Below are 19,816 nucleotides of genomic sequence, written 5' to 3'. Positions count from 1 at the left end.
TCTCCATGGGTCTATTGCTGCCTCGGGCACCTTATGGCCGTTCTGCTGTGAGTCTAGATTATCGAATGGGACGAAAAACTGATAGTGAATTGTATCGTTCAGGGCCTCCTAATGACGATGGATCACTCAAATTGCGTCCCGATTCAATACATCGTCCTCCAGCAGACTTGTCTCCATGGGTCGATTGCTGCCTCGGGCACCTAATGGCCGTTCTGCAGTGAGTCAAAGATTTTCGAATCGGACGAAAAACTGATAGTGAATTGTAACATTCAGGGCCACCTAATGACGATGGACCACGCAAATTGCGTCCCGATTCAATACATCGTCCTCCAGCCGACTTGACTCCATGGGTCTATTGCTGCCTCGGGCACCTTATGGCCGTTCTGCTGTGAATCTAGATTATCGAATGGGACGAAAAACTGATAGTTAATTGTAACGTTCAGGGCCACCTAATGACGATGGATCACTCAAATTGCGTCCCGATTCAATACATCGTCCCCAGCCGACTTGTCTCCATGGGTCTATTGCTGCCTCGGGCACCTTTTGGCCGTTCTGCTGTGAGTCAAAGATTTTCGAATCGGACGAAAAACTGATAGTGAATTGTAACATTCAGGGCCACCTAATGACGATGGACCACACAAATTGCGTCCCGATTCAGTACATCGGCCTCCAGCCGACCTGACTCCATGGGTCTATTGGTGCCTCAGGCACCTTATGGCCGTTCTGCTGTGAGTCTAGATTATCGAATGGGACGAAAAACTGATAGTGAATTGTAACGTTCAGGGTCACCTAATGACGATGGATCACTCAAATTGCGTCCCGATTCAATATATCGTCCTCCAGCAGACTTGTTTCCATGGGTCTATTGTTGCCTCGGGCACTTTATGGCCGTTCTGCTGTGAGTCAAAGATTTTCGAATCGGACGAAAAACTGATAGTAAATTGGAACGTTCCGGGCCTCCTAATGACGATGGAACACTCAAATTGCGTCCCGATTCAATACTTCGTCCTCCAGCGGACTTGTTTCCATTGGTCTATTGCTGCCTCGGGTACCTAATGGCCGTTCTGCTGTGAGTCAAAGATTTTCGATTCGGACGAAAAACTGATAGTGAATTGTAACATTCAGGGCCACCTAATGACGATGGACCACGCAAATTGCGTCCCGATTCAATACATCGTCCTCCAGCCGAGTTGACTCCATGGGTCTATTGCTGCCTCGGGCACCTTATGGCCGTTCTGCTGTGAATCTAGATTATCGAATGGGACGAAAAACTGATAGTGAATTGTAACGTTCAGGGCCACCTAATGACGATGGATCACTCAAATTGCGTCCCGATTCAATACATCGTCCCCAGCCGACTTGTCTCCATGGGTCTATTGCTGCCTCGGGCACCTTATGGCCGTTCTGCTGTGAGTCTAGATTATCGAATGGGACGAAAAACTGATAGCGAATTGTAACGTTCAGGGAAACCTAATGACGATGGATCACTCAAATTGCGTCCTGATTCAATACATCGTCCTCCAGCAGACTTGACTTCATGGGTCTATTGCTGCCTCGGGCACCTTATGGCCGTTCTGCTGTGAGGCAAAGATTTTCGAATCGGACGAAAAACTGATAGTGAATTGTAACTTTCAGGGCCACCTAATGACGATGGATCACTCAAATTGCGTCCCGATTCAATACATCGTCCTCCAGCAGACTTGTCTCCATGGGTCGATTGCTGCTTCGGGCACCTTATGGCCGTTCTGCTGTGAGTCAAAGATTTTCGAATCGGACGAAAAACTGATAGTGACTTGTAACATTCAGGGCCACCTAATGACGATGGACCACACAAATTGCGTCCCGATTCAGTACATCGTCCACTAGCCGACTTGACTCCATGGGACTATTGCTGCCTCGGGCACCTAATATCCGTTCTGCTGTGAGTCAAAGATTTTCGAATCGGACGAAAAACTGATAGTAAATTGGAACGTTCAGGGCCTCCTAATGACGATGGAACACTCAAATTGCGTCCCGATTCAATACATCGTCCTCCAGCGGACTTGTTTCCATTGGTCTATTGCTGCCTCGGGCACCTAATGGCCGTTCTGCTGTGAGTCAAAGACTTTCGAATCGGACGAAAAACTGATAGGGCCACCTAATGACGATGGACCACGCAAATTGCGTCCCGATTCAATACATCGTCCTCCAGCCGAGTTGACTCCATGGGTCTATTGCTGCCTCGGGCACCTTATGGCCGTTCTGCTGTGAGTCTAGATTATCGAATGGGATGAAAAACTGATAGTGAATTGTAACGTTCAGGGCCACCTAATGACGATGGATCACTCAAATTGCGTCCCGATTCAATATATCGTCCTCCAGCAGACTTGTTTCCATGGGTCTATTGTTGCCTCGGGCACTTTATGGCCGTTCTGCTGTGAGTCAAAGATTTTCGAATCGGACGAAAAACTGATAGTAAATTGGAACGTTCCGGGCCTCCTAATGACGATGGAACACTCAAATTGCGTCCCGATTCAATACTTCGTCCTCCAGCGGACTTGTTTCCATTGGTCTATTGCTGCCTCGGGTACCTAATGGCCGTTCTGCTGTGAGTCAAAGATTTTCGATTCGGACGAAAAACTGATAGTGAATTGTAACATTCAGGGCCACCTAATGACGATGGACCACGCAAATTGCGTCCCGATTCAATACATCGTCCTGCAGCCGAGTTGACTCCATGGGTCTATTGCTGCCTCGGGCACCTTATGGCCGTTCTGCTGTGAATCTAGATTATCGAATGGGACGAAAAACTGATAGTGAATTGTAACGTTCAGGGCCACCTAATGACGATGGATCACTCAAATTGCGTCCCGATTCAATACATCGTCCCCAGCCGACTTGTCTCCATGGGTCTATTGCTGCCTCGGGCACCTTATGGCCGTTCTGCTGTGAGTCTAGATTATCGAATGGGACGAAAAACTGATAGCGAATTGTAACGTTCAGGGAAACCTAATGACGATGGATCACTCAAATTGCGTCCTGATTCAATACATCGTCCTCCAGCAGACTTGACTTCATGGGTCTATTGCTGCCTCGGGCACCTTATGGCCGTTCTGCTGTGAGGCAAAGATTTTCGAATCGGACGAAAAACTGATAGTGAATTGTAACTTTCAGGGCCACCTAATGACGATGGATCACTCAAATTGCGTCCCGATTCAATACATCGTCCTCCAGCAGACTTGTCTCCATGGGTCGATTGCTGCTTCGGGCACCTTATGGCCGTTCTGCTGTGAGTCAAAGATTTTCGAATCGGACGAAAAACTGATAGTGACTTGTAACATTCAGGGCCACCTAATGACGATGGACCACACAAATTGCGTCCCGATTCAGTACATCGTCCACTAGCCGACTTGACTCCATGGGACTATTGCTGCCTCGGGCACCTAATATCCGTTCTGCTGTGAGTCAAAGATTTTCGAATCGGACGAAAAACTGATAGTAAATTGGAACGTTCAGGGCCTCCTAATGACGATGGAACACTCAAATTGCGTCCCGATTCAATACATCGTCCTCCAGCGGACTTTTTTCCATTGGTCTATTGCTGCCTCGGGCACCTAATGGCCGTTCTGCTGTGAGTCAAAGACTTTCGAATCGGACGAAAAACTGATAGGGCCACCTAATGACGATGGACCACGCAAATTGCGTCCCGATTCAATACATCGTCCTCCAGCCGAGTTGACTCCATGGGTCTATTGCTGCCTCGGGCACCTTATGGCCGTTCTGCTGTGAATCTAGATTATCGAATGGGACGAAAAACTGATAGTGAATTGTAACGTTCAGGGCCACCTAATGACGATGGATCACTCAAATTGCGTCCCGATTCAATACATCGTCCCCAGCCGACTTGTCTCCATGGGTCTATTGCTGCCTCGGGCACCTTATGGCCGTTCTGCTGTGAGTCTAGATTATCGAATGGGACGAAAAACTGATAGCGAATTGTAACGTTCAGGGAAACCTAATGACGATGGATCACTCAAATTGCGTCCTGATTCAATACATCGTCCTCCAGCAGACTTGACTTCATGGGTCTATTGCTGCCTCGGGCACCTTATGGCCGTTCTGCTGTGAGGCAAAGATTTTCGAATCGGACGAAAAACTGATAGTGAATTGTAACTTTCAGGGCCACCTAATGACGATGGATCACTCAAATTGCGTCCCGATTCAATACATCGTCCTCCAGCAGACTTGTCTCCATGGGTCTATTGCTGCCTCGGGCACCTTATGGCCGTTCTGCTGTGAGTCAAAAATTTTCGATTCGGACGAAAAACTGATAGTGAATTGTAACTTTCAGGGCCACCTAATGACGATGGATCACTCAAATTGCGTCCCGATTCAATACATCGTCCACCAGCCGACTTGTCTCCATGGGTCTATTGCTGCCTCGGGCACCTTATGGCCGTTCTGCTGTGAGTCTAGATTATCTAATGGGACGAAAAACTGATAGTGAATTGTAACGTTCAGGGCCACCTAATGACGATGGATCACTCAAATTGCGTCCCGATTCAATACATCGTCCCCAGCCGACTTGTCTCCATGGGTCTATTGCTGCCTCGGGCACCTTATGGCCGTTCTGCTGTGAGTCAAAGATTTTCGAATCGGACGAAGAACTGATAGTGAATTGTAACTTTCAGGGCCACCTAATGACGATGGATCACTCAAATTGCGTCCCGATTCAATACATCGTCCTCCAGCAGACTTGTCTCCATGCGTCTATTGCTGCCTCGGGCACCTTATGGCAGGCCTGCTGTGACTCAAAGATTTTCGTATCGGACGAAAAACTGATAGTGAATTGTTACGTTCAGCGCCTCCTAATGACGATGGAACACTCAAATTGCGTCCCGATTCAATACATCGTCCTCCAGCAGACTTGTCTCCATGCGTCTATTGCTGCCTCGGGCACCTTATGGCCGTTCTGCTTTGAGTCAAAGATTTTCGAATCGGACGAAAAACTGATAGTGAATTGTAACGTTCAGGGCCACCTAATGACGATGGATCACTCAAATTGCGTCCCGATTCAATACATCGTCCTCCAGCCGACTTGACTCCATGGGTCTATTGCTGCCTCGGGCACCTTATGGCCGTTCTGCTGTGAGTCTAGATTATCGAATGGGACAAAAAACTGATAGTGAATTGTAACGTTCAGGGCCACCTAATGACGATGGATCACTCAAATTGCGTCCCGATTCAATACATCGTCCTCCAGCCGACTTGACTCCATGGGTCTATTGCTGCCTCGGGCACCTTATGGCCGTTCTGCTGTGAGTCTAGATTATAGAATGGGATGAAAAACTGATAGTGAATTGTAACGTTCAGGGCCACCTAATGACGATGGATCACTCAAATTGCGTCCCGATTCATTACATCGTCCTCCAGCAGACTTGTCTCCATGGGTCTATTGCTGCCTCGGGCACCTTATGGCCGTTCTGCTGTGAATCAAAGATTTTCGAATCGGACGAAAAACTGATAGTGAATTGTAACATTCAGGGCAACCTAATGACGATGGACCACACAAATTGCGTCCCGATTCAGTACATCGGCCTCCAGCCGACCTGACTCCATGGGTCTATTGGTGCCTCAGGCACCTTATGGCCGTTCTGCTGTGAGTCTAGATTATCGAATGGGACGAAAAACATATAGTGAATTGTATCGTTCAGGGTCACCTAATGACGATGGATCACTCAAATTGCGTCCCGATTCAATATATCGTCCTCCAGCAGACTTGTTTCCATGGGTCTATTGTTGCCTCGGGCACCTTATGGCCGTTCTGCTGTGAGTCAAAGAGTTTCGAATCGGACGAAAAACTGATAGTAAATTGGAACGTTCAGGGCCTCCTAATGACGATGGAACACTCAAATTGCGTCCCGATTCAATACATCGTCCTCCAGCGGACTTGTTTCCATTGGTCTATTGCTGCCTCGGGCACCTAATGGCCGTTCTGCTGTGAGTCAAAGACTTTCGAATCGGACGAAAAACTGATAGTGAATTGTAACATTCAGGGCCACCTAATGACGATGGACCACGCAAATTGCGTCCCGATTCAATACATCGTCCACCAGCCGACTTGTCTCCATGGGTCTATTGCTGCCTCGGGCACCTTATGGCCGTTCTGCTGTGAGTCTAGATTATCGAATGGGACGAAAAACTGATAGTGAATTGTATCGTTCAGGGCCTCCTAATGACGATGGATCACTCAAATTGCGTCCCGATTCAATACATCGTCCTCCAGCAGACTTGTCTCCATGGGTCGATTGCTGCCTCGGGCACCTAATGGCCGTTCTGCAGTGAGTCAAAGATTTTCGAATCGGACGAAAAACTGATAGTGAATTGTAACATTCAGGGCCACCTAATGACGATGGACCACGCAAATTGCGTCCCGATTCAATACATCGTCCTCCAGCCGAGTTGACTCCATGGGTCTATTGCTGCCTCGGGCACCTTATGGCCGTTCTGCTGTGAATCTAGATTATCGAATGGGACGAAAAACTGATAGTTAATTGTAACGTTCAGGGCCACCTAATGACGATGGATCACTCAAATTGCGTCCCGATTCAATACATCGTCCCCAGCCGACTTGTCTCCATGGGTCTATTGCTGCCTCGGGCACCTTTTGGCCGTTCTGCTGTGAGTCAAAGATTTTCGAATCGGACGAAAAACTGATAGTGAATTGTAACGTTCAGGGCCACCTAATGACGATGGATCACTCAAATTGCGTCCCGATTCAATACATCGTCCTCCAGCCGACTTGACTCCATGGGTCTATTCCTGCCTCGGGCACCTTATAGCCGTTCTGCTGTGAGTCTAGATTATCGAATGGGACAAAAAACTGATAGTGAATTGTAACGTTCAGGGCCTCCTAATGACGATGGATCACTCAAATTGCGTCCCGATTCAATACATCGTCCTCCAGCCGACTTGACTCCATGGGTCTATTGCTGCCTCGGGCACCTTATGGCCGTTCTGCTGTGAGTCTAGATTATAGAATGGGATGAAAAACTGATAGTGAATTGTAACGTTCCGGGCCACATAATGACGATGGATCACTCAAATTGCGTCCCGATTCATTACATCGTCCTCCAGCAGACTTGTCTCCATGGGTCTATTGCTGCCTCGGGCACCTTATGGCCGTTCTGCTGTGAGTCAAAGATTTTCGAATCGGACGAAAAACTGATAGTGAATTGTAACATTCAGGGCCACCTAATGACGATGGACCACACAAATTGCGTCCCGATTCAGTACATCGGCCTCCAGCCGACCTGACTCCATGGGTCTATTGGTGCCTCAGGCACCTTATGGCCGTTCTGCTGTGAGTCTAGATTATCGAATGGGACGAAAAACTGATAGTGAATTGTAACGTTCAGGGTCACCTAATGACGATGGATCACTCAAATTGCGTCCCGATTCAATATATCGTCCTCCAGCAGACTTGTTTCCATGGGTCTATTGTTGCCTCGGGCACCTTATGGCCGTTCTGCTGTGAGTCAAAGATTTTCGAATCGGACGAAAAACTGATAGTAAATTGGAACGTTCAGGGCCTCCTAATGACGATGGAACACTCAAATTGCGTCCCGATTCAATACTTCGTCTTCCAGCGGACTTGTTTCCATTGGTCTATTGCTGCCTCGGGCACCTAATGGCCGTTCTGCTGTGGGTCAAAGACTTTCGAATCGGACGAAAAACTGATAGTGAATTGTAACATTCAGGGCCACCCAATGACGATGGACCACGCAAATTGCGTCCCGATTCAATACATCGTCCTCCAGCCGACTTGTCTCCATGGGTCTATTGCTGCCTCGGGCACCTTATGGCCGTTCTGCTGTGAGTCTAGATTATCGAATGGGACGAAAAACTGATAGTGAATTGTAACTTTCAGGGCCACCTAATGACGATGGATCACTCAAATTGCGTCCCGATTCAATACATCGTCCTCCAGCAGACTTGTCTCCATGGGTCTATTGCTGCCTCGGGCACCTTATGGCCGTTCTGCTGTGAGTCAAAGATTTTCGAATCGGACGAAAAACCTGATAGTGATTTGTAACATTCAGTGCCACCTAATGACGATGGACCACACAAATTGCGTCCCGATTCAGTACATCGTCCACTAGCCGACTTGACTCCATGGGTCTATTGCTGCCTCGGGCACCTTATGGCCGTTCTGCTGTGAGTCAAAGATTTTCGAATCGGACGAAAAACTGATAGTGAATTGTAACATTCTGGGTCACCTAATGACGATGGACCACACAAATTGCGTCCCGATTCAGTACATCGTCCTCCAGCCGACCTGACTCCATGGGTCTATTGCTGCCTCGGTCACCTTATGGCCGTTCTGCTGTGAGTCTAGATTATCGAATGGGACGAAAAACTGATAGTGAATTTTAACATTCAGGGCCACCTAATGACGATGGACCACGCAAATTGCGTCCCGATTCAATACATCGTCCTCCAGCCGTGTTGACTCCATAGGTCTATTGCTGCCTCGGGCACCTTATGGCCGTTCTGCTGTGAGTCAAAGATTTTCCAATCGGACGAAAAACTGATAGTGAATTGTAACGTTCAGGGCCACCTAATGACGATGGATCACTCAAATTGCGTCCCGATTCAATACATCGTCCTCCAGCCGACTTGACTCCATGGGTCTATTGCTGCCTCGGGCACCTTATGGCCGTTCTGCTGTGAGTCTAGATTATCGAATGGGACGAAAAACTGATAGTGAATTGTAACGTTCAGGGCCTCCTAATGACGATGGATCACTCAAATTGCGTCCCGATTCAATACATCGTCCTCCAGCAGACTTGTCTCCATGGGTCTATTGCTGCCTCGGGCACCGTATGGCAGGCCTGCTGTGACTCAAAGACTTTCGAATCGGACGAAAAACTGATAGTGAATTGTAACGTTCAGGGCCTCCTAATGACGATGAAAGACTCAAATTGCGTCCCGATTCAATACATCGTCCTCCAGTAGACTTGTCTCCATTGGTCTATTGCTGCTTCGGGCACCTTATGGCCGTTCTGCTTTGAGTCAAAGATTTTCGAATCGGACGAAAAACTGATAGTGAATTGTAACGTTCAGGGCCACCTAATGACAATGGATCACTCAAATTGCGTCCCGATTCAATACATCGTCCTCCAGCCGACTTGACTCCATGGGTCTATTGCTGCCTCGGGCACCTTATGGCCGTTCTGCTGTGAGTCTAGATTATTGAATGGGACAAAAAACTGATAGTGAATTGTAACGTTCAGGGCCTCCTAATGACGATGGATCACTCAAATTGCGTCCCGATTCAATACATCGTCCTCCAGCAGACTTGTCTCCATTGGCCTATTGCTGCCTCGGGCACCTTATGGCCGTTCTGCTGTGAGTCTAGATTATCGAATGGGACGAAAAACTGATAGTGAATTGTAACGTTCAGGGCCACCTAATGACGATGGATCTCTCAAATTGCGTCCCGATTCAATACATCGTCCTCCAGCCGACTTAACTCCATGGGTCTATTGCTGCCTCGGGCACCTTATGGCCGTTCTGCTGTGAGTCTAGATTATCGAATGGGACGAAAAACTGATAGTGAATTGTAACTTTCAGGGCCTCCTAATGACGATGGATCACTCAAATTGCGTCCCGATTCAATACATCGTCCTCCAGCCGACTTGACTCCATGGGTCTATTGCTGCCTCGGGCACCTTATGGCCGTTCTGCTGTGAGTCTAGATTATCGAGTGGGACGAAAAACTGATAGTGAATTGTAACGTTCAGGGCCTCCTAATGACGATTGATCACTCAAATTGCGTCCCGATTCAATACATCGTCCTCCAGCAGACTTGTCTCCATGGGTCGATTGCTGCCTCGGGCACCTAATGGCCGTTCTGCTGTGAGTCAAAGATTTTCGAATGGGACGAAAAACTGATAGTGAATTGTAACATTCAGGGCCACCTAATGACGATGGACCACGCAAATTGCGTCCCGATTCAATACATCGTCCACCAGCCGAGTTGACTCCATGGGTCTATTGCTGCCTCGGGCACCTTATGGCCGTTCTGCTGTGAGTCAAAGATTTTCGAATCGGACGAAAAACTGATAGTGAATTGTAACTTTCAGGGCCACCTAATGACGATGGATCACTCAAATTGCGTCCCGATTCAATACATCGTCCACCAGCCGACTTGTCTCCATGGGGCTATTGCTGCCTCGGGTACCTTATGGCCGTTCTGCTGTGAGTCTAGATTATCGAATGGGACGAAAAACTGATAGTGAATTGTAACGTTCAGGGCCTCCTAATGACGATGGATCACTCAAATTGCGTCCCGATTCAATACATCGTCCTCCAGCAGACTTGTCTCCATGGGTCTATTGCTGCCTCGGGCACCTTATGGCAGGCCTGCTGTGACTCAAAGATTTTCGAATCGGACGAAAAACTGATAGTGAATTGTAACGTACAGGGCCTCCTAATGACGATGGAACACTCAAATCGCATCCCGATTCAATACATCGTCCTCCAGCAGACTTGTCTCCATGCGTCTATTGCTGCCTCGGGCACCTTATGGCCGTTCTGCTTTGAGTCAAAGATTTTCGAATCGGACGAAAAACTGATAGTGAATTGTAACGTTCAGGGCCACCTAATGACGATGGATCTCTCAAATTGCGTCCCGATTCAATACATCGTCCTCCAGCCGACTTAACTCCATGGGTCTATTGCTGCCTCGGGCACCTTATGGCCGTTCTGCTGTTAGTCTAGATTATCGAATGGGACGAAAAACTGATAGTGAATTGTAACGTTCAGGGCCTCTTAATGCCGATGGATCACTCAAATTGCGTCCCGATTCAATACATCGTCCACCAGCCGAGTTGACTCCATGGGTCTATTGCTGCCTCGGGCACCTTATGGCCGTTCTGCTGTGAGTCAAAGATTTTCGAATCGGACGAAAAACTGATAGTGAATTGTAACTTTCAGGGCCACCTAATGACGATGGATCACTCAAATTGCGTCCCGATTCAATACATCGTCCACCAGCCGACTTGTCTCCATGGGGCTATTGCTGCCTCGGGTACCTTATGGCCGTTCTGCTGTGAGTCTAGATTATCGAATGGGACGAAAAACTGATAGTGAATTGTAACGTTCAGGGCCTCCTAATGACGATGGATCACTCAAATTGCGTCCCGATTCAATACATCGTCCTCCAGCAGACTTGTCTCCATGGGTCTATTGCTGCCTCGGGCACCTTATGGCAGGCCTGCTGTGACTCAAAGATTTTCGAATCGGACGAAAAACTGATAGTGAATTGTAACGTACAGGGCCTCCTAATGACGATGGAACACTCAAATCGCATCCCGATTCAATACATCGTCCTCCAGCAGACTTGTCTCCATGCGTCTATTGCTGCCTCGGGCACCTTATGGCCGTTCTGCTTTGAGTCAAAGATTTTCGAATCGGACGAAAAACTGATAGTGAATTGTAACGTTCAGGGCCACCTAATGACGATGGATCTCTCAAATTGCGTCCCGATTCAATACATCGTCCTCCAGCCGACTTGACTCCATGGGTCTATTGCTGCCTCGGGCACCTTATGGCCGTTCTGCTGTGAGTCTAGATTATCGAATGGGACGAAAAACTGATAGTGAATTGTAACGTTCAGGGCCTCCTAATGACGATGGATCACTCAAATTGCGTCCCGATTCAATACATCGTCCTCCAGCAGACTTGTCTCCATGGGTCTATTGCTGCCTCGGGCACCGTATGGCAGGCCTGCTGTGACTCAAAGACTTTCGAATCGGACGAAAAACTGATAGTGAATTGTAACGTTCAGGGCCTCCTAATGACGATGAAAGACTCAAATTGCGTCCCGATTCAATACATCGTCCTCCAGTAGACTTGTCTCCATTGGTCTATTGCTGCTTCGGGCACCTTATGGCCGTTCTGCTTTGAGTCAAAGATTTTCGAATCGGACGAAAAACTGATAGTGAATTGTAACGTTCAGGGCCACCTAATGACAATGGATCACTCAAATTGCGTCCCGATTCAATACATCGTCCTCCAGCCGACTTGACTCCATGGGTCTATTGCTGCCTCGGGCACCTTATGGCCGTTCTGCTGTGAGTCTAGATTATTGAATGGGACAAAAAACTGATAGTGAATTGTAACGTTCAGGGCCTCCTAATGACGATGGATCACTCAAATTGCGTCCCGATTCAATACATCGTCCTCCAGCAGACTTGTCTCCATTGGCCTATTGCTGCCTCGGGCACCTTATGGCCGTTCTGCTGTGAGTCTAGATTATCGAATGGGACGAAAAACTGATAGTGAATTGTAACGTTCAGGGCCACCTAATGACGATGGATCTCTCAAATTGCGTCCCGATTCAATACATCGTCCTCCAGCCGACTTAACTCCATGGGTCTATTGCTGCCTCGGGCACCTTATGGCCGTTCTGCTGTGAGTCTAGATTATCGAATGGGACGAAAAACTGATAGTGAATTGTAACTTTCAGGGCCTCCTAATGACGATGGATCACTCAAATTGCGTCCCGATTCAATACATCGTCCTCCAGCCGACTTGACTCCATGGGTCTATTGCTGCCTCGGGCACCTTATGGCCGTTCTGCTGTGAGTCTAGATTATCGAGTGGGACGAAAAACTGATAGTGAATTGTAACGTTCAGGGCCTCCTAATGACGATTGATCACTCAAATTGCGTCCCGATTCAATACATCGTCCTCCAGCAGACTTGTCTCCATGGGTCGATTGCTGCCTCGGGCACCTAATGGCCGTTCTGCTGTGAGTCAAAGATTTTCGAATGGGACGAAAAACTGATAGTGAATTGTAACATTCAGGGCCACCTAATGACGATGGACCACGCAAATTGCGTCCCGATTCAATACATCGTCCACCAGCCGAGTTGACTCCATGGGTCTATTGCTGCCTCGGGCACCTTATGGCCGTTCTGCTGTGAGTCAAAGATTTTCGAATCGGACGAAAAACTGATAGTGAATTGTAACTTTCAGGGCCACCTAATGACGATGGATCACTCAAATTGCGTCCCGATTCAATACATCGTCCACCAGCCGACTTGTCTCCATGGGGCTATTGCTGCCTCGGGTACCTTATGGCCGTTCTGCTGTGAGTCTAGATTATCGAATGGGACGAAAAACTGATAGTGAATTGTAACGTTCAGGGCCTCCTAATGACGATGGATCACTCAAATTGCGTCCCGATTCAATACATCGTCCTCCAGCAGACTTGTCTCCATGGGTCTATTGCTGCCTCGGGCACCTTATGGCAGGCCTGCTGTGACTCAAAGATTTTCGAATCGGACGAAAAACTGATAGTGAATTGTAACGTACAGGGCCTCCTAATGACGATGGAACACTCAAATCGCATCCCGATTCAATACATCGTCCTCCAGCAGACTTGTCTCCATGCGTCTATTGCTGCCTCGGGCACCTTATGGCCGTTCTGCTTTGAGTCAAAGATTTTCGAATCGGACGAAAAACTGATAGTGAATTGTAACGTTCAGGGCCACCTAATGACGATGGATCTCTCAAATTGCGTCCCGATTCAATACATCGTCCTCCAGCCGACTTAACTCCATGGGTCTATTGCTGCCTCGGGCACCTTATGGCCGTTCTGCTGTTAGTCTAGATTATCGAATGGGACGAAAAACTGATAGTGAATTGTAACGTTCAGGGCCTCTTAATGCCGATGGATCACTCAAATTGCGTCCCGATTCAATACATCGTCCTCCAGCCGACTTGACTCCATGGGTCTACTGCTGCCTCGGGCACCTTATGGCCGTTCTGCTGTGAGTCTAGATTATCGAATGGGACGAAAAACTGATAGTGAATTGTAACGTTCAGGGCCTCCTAATGACGATGGATCACTCATATTGCGTCCCGATTCAATACATCGTCCTCCAGCAGACTTGTCTCCATGGGTCGATTGCTGCCTCGGGCACCTAATGGCCATTCTGCAGTGAGTCAAAGATTTTCGAATCGGTCGAAAAACTGATAGTGAATATTAACATTCAGGGCCACCTATGACGATGGACCACGCAAATTGCGTCCCGATTCAATACATCGTCCTCCAGCCGAGTTGACTCCATGGGTCTATTGCTGCCTCGGGCACCTTATGGCCGTTCTGCTGTGAATCTAGATTATCGAATGGGACGAAAAACTGATAGTGAATTGTAACGTTCAGGGCCACCTAATGACGATGGATCACTCAAATTGCGTCCCGATACAATACATCGTCCCCAGCCGACTTGTCTCCATGGGTCTATTGCTGCCTCGGGCACCTTATGGCCGTTCTGCTGTGAGTCTAGATTATCGAATGGGACGAAAAACTGGTAGTGAATTGTAACGTTCAGGGCCACCTAATGACGATGGATCACTCAAATTGCGTCCTCATTCAATACATCGTCCTCCAGCAGACTTGACTTCATGGGTCTATTGCTGCCTCGGGCACCTAATGGCCGTTCTACTGTGAGTCAAAGATTTTCGAATCGGACGAAAAACTGATACTGAATTGTAACTTTCAGGGCCACCTAATGACGATGGATCACTCAAATTGCGTCCCGATTCAATACATCGTCCTCCAGCAGACTTGTCTCCATGGGTCGATTGCTTCCTCGGGCACCTTATGGCCGTTCTGCTGTGAGTCAAAGATTTTCGAATCGGACGAAAAACTGATAGTGATTTGTAACATTCAGGGCCACCTAATGACGATGGACCACACAAATTGCGTCACGATTCAGTACATCGTCCACTAGCCGACTTGACTCCATGGGAGTATTGCTGCCTCGGGCACCTTATGGCCGTTCTGCTGTGAGTCTAGATTATAGAATGGGATGAAAAACTGATAGTGAATTGTAACGTTCAGGGCCACCTAATTACGATGGATCACTCAAATTACGTCCCGATTCAATACATCGTCCTCCAGCCGACTTGACTCCATGGGTCTATTTCTGCCTCGGGCACCTTATGGCCGTTCTGCTGTGAGTCTAGATTATCGAATGGGACGAAAAACTGATTGTGAATTGTAACTTTCAGGGCCACCTAATGACGATGGATCACTCAAATTGTGTCCTCATTCAATACATCGTCCTCCAGCAGACTTGACTTCATGGGTCTATTGCTGCCTCGGGCACCTAATGGCCGTTCTGCTGTGAGTCAAAGATTTTCGAATCGGACGAAAAACTGATAGTGAATTGTAACTTTCAGGGCCACCTAATGACGATGGATCACTCAAATTGCGTCCCGATTCAATACATCGTCCTCCAGCAGACTTGTCTCCATGGGTCGATTGCTGCCTCGGGCACCTTATGGCCGTTCTGCTGTGAGTCCGAGATTTTCGAGTCGGACGAAAAACTGATAGTGATTTGTAACATTCAGGGCCACCTAATGACGGTGGACCACACAAATTGCGTCCCGATTCAGTACATCGTCCACTATTGCTGCCTCGGGCACCTTATGGCCGTTCCGCTGTGAGTCTAGATTATAGAATGGGACAAAAAACTGATAGTGAATTGTAACGTTCAGGGCCTCCTAATGACGATGGATCACTCAAATTGCGTCCCGATTCAATACACCGTCCTCCAGCCGACTTGACTCAATGGGTCTATTGCTGCCTCGGGCACCTTATGGCCGTTCTGCTGTGAGTCTAGATTATCGAATGGGACGAAAAACTGATAGTGAATTGTAACGTTCAGGGCCACCTAATGACGATGGATCACTCAAATTCCGTCCTCATTCAATACATCGTCCTCTAGCAGACTTGGCTCCATGGGTCTATTGCTGCCTCGGGCACCTAATGGCCGTTCTGCTGTGAGTCAAAGATTTTCGAATCGGACGAAAAACTGATAGTGAATTGTAACTTTCAGGGCCACCTAATGACGATGGATCACTCAAATTGCGTCCCGATTCAATACATCGTCCTCCAGCCGACTTGTCTCCATGGGTCTATTGCTGCCTCGGGCACCTTATGGCCGTTCTGCTGTGAGTCTAGATTATCGAATGGGACGAAAAACTGATAGTGAATTGTAACTTTCAGGGCCACCTAATGACGATGGATCACTCAAATTGCGTCCCGATTCAATACATCGTCCTCCAGCAGACTTGTCTCCATGGGTCGATTGCTGCCTCGGGCACCTTATGGCCGTTCTGCTGTGAGTCAAAGATTTTCGAATCGGACGAAAAACCTGATAGTGATTTGTAACATTCAGTGCCACCTAATGACGATGGACCACACAAATTGCGTCCCGATTCAGTACATCGTCCACTAGCCGACTTGACTCCAGGGGTCTATTGCTGCCTCGGGCACCTTATGGCCGTTCTGCTGTGAGTCAAAGATTTTCGAATCGGACGAAAAACTGATAGTGAATTGTAACATTCTGGGTCACCTAATGACGATGGACCACACAAATTGCGTCCCGATTCAGTACATCGTCCTCCAGCCGACCTGACTCCATGGGTCTATTGCTGCCTCGGTCTCCTTATGGCCGTTCTGCTGTGAGTCTAGATTATCGAATGGGACGTAAAACTGATAGTGAATTGTAACGTTCAGGGCCACTCAATGACGATGGATCACTCAAATTGCGTCCCGATTCAATACATCGTCCTCCAGCAGACTTGTCTCCATGGGTCTATTGCTGCCTCGGGCACCTTATGGCCGTTCTGCTGTGAGTCAAAGATTTTCGAATCGGACGAAAAACTGATAGTGAATTGTAACTTTCAGGGCCACCTAATGACGATGGATCACTCAAATTGCGTCCCGATTCAATACATCGTCCACCAGCCGACTTGTCTCCATGGGTCTATTGCTGCCTCGGGCACCTAATGGCCGTTCTGCTGTGAGTCAAAGATTTTCGAATCGGACGAAAAACTGATAGTGAATTTTAACATTCAGGGCCACCTAATGACGATGGACCACGCAAATTGCGTCCCGATTCAATACATCGTCCTCCAGCCGTGTTGACTCCATGGGTCTATTGCTGCCTCGGGCACCTTATGGCCGTTCTGCTGTGAGTCAAAGATTTTCGAATCGGACGAAAAACTGATAGTGAATTGTAACGTTCAGGGCCACCTAATGACGATGGATCACTCAAATTGCGTCCCGATTCAATACATCGTCCTCCAGCCGACTTGACTCCATGGGTCTATTGCTGCCTCGGGCACCTTATGGCCGTTCTGCTGTGAGTCTAGATTATCGAATGGGACGAAAAACTGATAGTGAATTGTAACGTTCAGGGCCTCCTAATGACGATGGATCACTCAAATTGCGTCCCGATTCAATACATCGTCCTCCAGCAGACTTGTCTCCATGGGTCTATTGCTGCCTCGGGCACCTTATGGCAGGCCTGCTGTGACTCAAAGACTTTCGAATCGGACGAAAAACTGATAGTGAATTGTAACGTTCAGGGCCTCCTAATGACGATGAAACACTCAAATTGCGTCCCGATTCAATACATCGTCCTCCAGTAGACTTGTCTCCATTGGTCTATTGCTGCCTCGGGCACCTTATGGCCGTTCTGCTTTGAGTCAAAGATTTTCGAATCGGACGAAAAACTGATAGTGAATTGTAACGTTCAGGGCCACCTAATGACAATGGATCACTCAAATTGCGTCCCGATTCAATACATCGTCCTCCAGCCGACTTGACTCCATGGGTCTATTGCTGCCTCGGGCACCTTATGGCCGTTCTGCTGTGAGTCTAGATTATTGAATGGGACAAAAAACTGATAGTGAATTGTAACGTTCAGGGCCTCCTAATGACGATGGATCACTCAAATTGCGTCCCGATTCAATACATCGTCCTCCAGCAGACTTGTCTCCATTGGCCTATTGCTGCCTCGGGCACCTTATGGCCGTTCTGCTGTGAGTCTAGATTATCGAATGGGACGAAAAACTGATAGTGAATTGTAACGTTCAGGGCCACCTAATGACGATGGATCTCTCAAATTGCGTCCCGATTCAATACATCGTCCTCCAGCCGACTTAACTCCATGGGTCTATTGCTGCCTCGGGCACCTTATGGCCGTTCTGCTGTGAGTCTAGATTATCGAATGGGACGAAAAACTGATAGCGAATTGTAACTTTCAGGGCCTCCTAATGACGATGGATCACTCAAATTGCGTCCCGATTCAATACATCGTCCTCCAGCCGACTTGACTCCATGGGTCTATTGCTGCCTCGGGCACCTTATGGCCGTTCTGCTGTGAGTCTAGATTATCGAGTGGGACGAAAAACTGATAGTGAATTGTAACGTTCAGGGCCTCCTAATGACGATTGATCACTCAAATTGCGTCCCGATTCAATACATCGTCCTCCAGCAGACTTGTCTCCATGGGTCGATTGCTGCCTCGGGCACCTAATGGCCGTTCTGCTGTGAGTCAAAGATTTTCGAATCGGACGAAAAACTGATAGTGAATTGTAACATTCAGGGCCACCTAATGACGATGGACCACGCAAATTGCGTCCCGATTCAATATATCGTCCACCAGCCGAGTTGACTCCATGGGTCTATTGCTGCCTCGGGCACCTTATGGCCGTTCTGCTGTGAGTCAAAGATTTTCGAATCGGACGAAAAACTGATAGTGAATTGTAACTTTCAGGGCCACCTAATGACGATGGATCACTCAAATTGCGTCCCGATTCAATACATCGTCCACCAGCCGACTTGTCTCCATGGGGCTATTACTGCCTCGGGTACCTTATGGCCGTTCTGCTGTGAGTCTAGATTATCGAATGGGACGAAAAACTGATAGTGAATTGTAACGTTCAGGGCCTCCTAATGACGATGGATCACTCAAATTGCGTCCCGATTCAATACATCGTCCTCCAGCAGACTTGTCTCCATGGGTCTATTGCTGCCTCGGGCACCTTATGGCAGGCCTGCTGTGACTCAAAGATTTTCGAATCGGACGAAAAACTGATAGTGAATTGTAACGTTCAGGGCCTCCTAATGACGATGGAACACTCAAATCGCATCCCGATTCAATACATCGTCCTCCAGCAGACTTGTCTCCATGCGTCTATTGCTGCCTCGGGCACCTTATGGCCGTTCTGCTTTGAGTCAAAGATTTTCGAATCGGACGAAAAACTGATAGTGAATTGTAACGTTCAGGGCCACCTAATGACGATGGATCTCTCAAATTGCGTCCCGATTCAATACATCGTCCTCCAGCCGACTTAACTCCATGGGTCTATTGCTGCCTCGGGCACCTTATGGCCGTTCTGCTGTTAGTCTAGATTATCGAATGGGACGAAAAACTGATAGTGAATTGTAACGTTCAGGGCCTCTTAATGCCGATGGATCACTCAAATTGCGTCCCGATTCAATACATCGTCCTCCAGCCGACTTGACTCCATGGGTCTACTGCTGCCTCGTGCACCTTATGGCCGTTCTGCTGTGAGTCTAGATTATCGAATGGGACGAAAAACTGATAGTGAATTGTAACGTTCAGGGCCTCCTAATGACGATGGATCACTCAAATTGCGTCCCGATTCAATACATCGTCCTCCAGCAGACTTGTCTCCATGGGTCGATTGCTGCCTGGGGCACCTAATGGCAATTCTGCAGTGAGTCAAAGATTTTCGAATCGGTCGAAAAACTGATAGTGAATTGTAACATTCAGGGCCACCTAATGACGATGGACCACGCAAATTGCGTCCCGATTCAATACATCGTCCTCCAGCCGAGTTGACTCCATGGGTCTATTGCTGCCTCGGGCACCTTATGGCCGTTCTGCTGTGAATCTAGATTATCGAATGGGACGAAAAACTGATAGTGAATTGTAAC

This window comes from Schistocerca cancellata, unplaced genomic scaffold, assembly GCF_023864275.1.
Source record: "Schistocerca cancellata isolate TAMUIC-IGC-003103 unplaced genomic scaffold, iqSchCanc2.1 HiC_scaffold_1114, whole genome shotgun sequence".
NCBI lineage: Eukaryota > Metazoa > Arthropoda > Insecta > Orthoptera > Acrididae > Schistocerca > Schistocerca cancellata.
Note: the sequence above shows the minus strand (reverse complement) of the source record.